Genomic DNA, 4,023 nt, shown 5'->3' on the forward strand with positions numbered 1-4,023 from the left:
TGTGGCTTTGGAAATTTTCATTCTATTGAACTTCCTGGGTACATTGCAAATGCATAATTAAACCTTTCTGGGATTTTTTATACTAAATCAAATCGAAACGCCATGCATGGATGTTATGAAAGCAAACAACTAATTCCATGCAAAAGACTTTTTTTCCCCACTACTCCTGGTTCTTCTCGGCTTCCGGACTTTTTCTGGACTACGGTATAAGAAAGCTGAACCCATGTGCCGGGCTGTAAACGAAATACGTTGTTCGAAGTTGGTTTTTAAGTTGAACAACCCATTGCTTGACACACGTAATTATTTTTTGTTGTCCATGTCCATCTAAGTTTGTCGAGCCAAGTTTAGAAAATTAACGAGTTCGAAGATGTGTTAAAATTTGATTTGTTTAAATTATTAGCCACTTTTGAACGAGTTGAACACAAGTTGAGCTTGAGTAGTTTGTTATGTTTTACAACCTCACGCACGGAGAGGTGGATGTAGAGTGAAATTGAATGGCCTGATTGGGAAAGTTGCAATAAGCCTATGCTCCCAATTACACAGATCAAAGAGTTAGATTGTTAGCCGTGATTTATACTTGTGAGCTTGTCACTGTATCAGATCAAGCAGACTTAACTGCGGCAAGCGAAAGTTTGTTTTTTTTTTTTTTTTTTTTTTTTGATCGGCAAAAGAACACTTTATTGATGAATCACATATACAAAACATATGATAGAAAACATCAATAAAGAGGAGCTTGGAGTTGTAATGAGCTCCAACCTCCTAGTTGGTGAGAGACCAACACAATACAAAGACAAACAACTGAAAAAACACCCATCCAACACAAAAACAAACAAACTGAATTGACAGCAGCACAACCACTTGAGAAGCAGCACCAGCTCTATCTAATAGAGCAGATAAGGGCAAAGAGATAGCTGAATCACCCTTTCAGATGTTACCAATGTGCACATACAAAAGAGTTGATTTGTGTAGTGGAAGCATTCATAAAATAAATACACACACAAAAGAGAGAGAGAGAGACGTCAATTATATGTGATTGGGCACACAACCTCCGTCCACGAATATAAAATCTTGACTATATCAAAATATTAATGCTAGGGATATTAACACTTCTATTAACATTTTTAGTAACACACACAAGCTTGGGTGGGATCAACCATCTCTTGGTGTGGGATTTACATAAACTCGTGCGTTAGTAAGATTGTTAATAAAAGTGTTAGTATCAAAATAATGGGTATACAAGTAAGATTCACTCCACTCACTATAGCTACTCTCAAGTTATGTTTGGATCATGGATTTAGATAGAGATTTAAAAAAGAAAAAAGAAAAAGTGGCTTCTGATTTTTTATTTTTTATTTTTTTCAAATTTTTACCTAATTCCATAATTCAAACACAATCTGAAACTCTGCACTCACTACCAAGTAAACAAAAACTCTTCCCACACAACAGTGGGTATACACAAACGCTTACCACTCAATAGTGGGTATGCACCTGGAGAGGCTCTCTAGAGAGACTCGTGTTGAAGATTGGCTCATATTTGGCTCAGATTTTCTTTCTCAACGATGGCTACTAATTGAAGGAAAAAATGAAGAAGCTAGGCATTCAGCCGAGCTATCCATGATAGAGTGACTGACTGTGGGTGGTTGCCATGAATGTTGTCGGTGGCTTGTTGAAGACTTTGGCCTTCCCATTGCATCCATAAATGGTTAGTGAATGGAAGGGGTTCAGTGTGGTGAGTTGAAGAGAGAATACAGAGCAGAGAGAGAGAGAATTATGGTGTGTAATTCTTTGTTCCAAATTTAGTGAATTTCACTGCCCGTGGACGTAGGCGATTTTCTGAACCACGTAATTCTTTATGTGTTCTTGCTTGTGTGCTTGTGTGTAATTGTTTTCTGCCTCCTAGGCACAACAATTCGTGCTCTCTTATAACTCATCTTTCATTTCTCTCAATGGGTCTATTTATAGAATGTGTAAGGTAGTATGAATACACTGGTCAAATATTAACCAAATTTCCTCTTTCACACAAAATAGGGGAGCTTCTATTTACACACACCCATTACACTCTATATATATCTTTTTCAATAAATAATTGGTTCGGAAGTAGCATTTCGAAAATAAACAACTGGTTTGGAAGTAGCATTTTGAAAATAAACAACTTGTTCGGAAGTAGAATTCTGAATTTTTTTCATTTTTTCGACATTCAACTTCCGAATGTGTTTATTTGATGTCCATAATAGTAATTTTACTTAAAAATAAAATTATAATAAAAATAATTATTATTAAGTGTGTGCAAAGAGGGGAATGGGAATGTGCAAATAGAAGCTCCCGAAAATAGAGATGGCTTCCATCCAATTTGTCAAGTCACTACAATTAACCACAATTATGTTCAACCATTGCAATGGACTACCATGCGCGGGTGGACCAATCTCAACAACAGGAACGAAATCTGAATTTCATTATGAGAAGGGCTAAAAGAACAATAATTTTTTTTACCATATACACAAATACACATGTATGTACAATATGATATATAAATTGTATATATACATAGAAAAAAAAATTATATACCATAGAAGCAACCTCTAATGGGATGAACAAGTTTTTTTTTTATGGAAAATAGAAAGAGAATGCAAGATGGGAGAAGAACGAAATATATATTTTTTATACTGGAGGGTCATTTTATGTATAAAATGGTATATATATATTTAAAATACTGTGGCAAACAGTATTTTTCACAAAAACAGAGGGGCCATAGCCCCCTTTAGTTTTCTCTTAGTTCCGTCCCTGCTCAACAATCACCCTTTCTACCCAATGTACAAAATTTTTACCTCATCTTATGAATGATATAATGCATTAAAGATTAAAAAAATAATTTGATTAAATTTTGAATACAAAGGATCTATGGCTAAGACAACCACAACCTTATAGCGGAAAGCAAAGATAAAGAAGGTTACAATATTCATATCTTCTCTCTTTAAAATTCTTTCCTGACATTAGCTCTAGTTCAAAAAGAGCACACGAAACATCTTATCATTCTCTTTGTTCTCATGGATTGGTAAAAATGCATACGATCGTAGGATATTCAATGTGAAAACAAAATCCCAAAACCCAAATTCTAAGCTTAAACTCTAACGCTAATCATCATTATGATTTATTTATTTCTAATTACTTTATGCCTAACTTTCTAAGCAACCACCACTTCGATTAATTTTTATTTTTATTTTTTACATTGATTGAGGCCAGATTATGAATAAATCAAGAATTTTACACGACACGTGAAATATAACCACATTGTGTTGAATGCCATTGTGGCACCACATGTCCATGATTAAGTGATTAAATGATTTTATTTTACTTGATCATTCTCATGTATTGTGTTCCTATGTCCCTGTATCAGCAACACATGCTGGTTGATGGAGATGATCTGAGGGGTAAATCTGATCATTGGAACTCTGTCTCAATTGTGAAGGATTCATTATGTGGCTATGGAATTGAAAGGTAGACAGTTGCACGCGGAGAGGAAGATGAAGTGACTGAGGTGGAAAAATTATTGAATTTTGTAGATAATATTTCCAGAGGGGTGGAGATCGTGTGAGAATGGGCTTATTAGAAGCATTAGTGGATCAATAGGACCTCTTCCTAGTCTAAAACTGGAGGTTGTTTTGGGCCAACCCAATATGATCCGTGTGCATAGTCATGCTAACACGTGTTATTGAGAAAATAAATGATAATGGGCTGGACATTAATAGGGCTTGGGATAGCAATGGGCCATAAATTGAAAAATTGAATCACAAGATGAAGACATCACCTAGTTCGCAGCATCATGAGACAAAGGTAGGACATAGAGCAGCAATTGTGGTTTAGAAAGGTGTAAAATTGGCCCGCCTGCAGCCCTGTGCGGCCTAGCTTGGCTAGGCTCGGGCCGGAGTCCAGCCTGAGACCCTAAGCTTGGGCCTGGGCCATCTATTTTGCCACCCAACCCGAGCCCGGCCCACTAGCCTACTCAAGGCCCACTCCAAGGCCCGA

Source organism: Camellia sinensis, chromosome 12 (assembly GCF_055761805.1).
Source record: "Camellia sinensis isolate YWXY chromosome 12, ASM5576180v1, whole genome shotgun sequence".
Taxonomy (NCBI): Eukaryota; Viridiplantae; Streptophyta; class Magnoliopsida; order Ericales; family Theaceae; genus Camellia; species Camellia sinensis.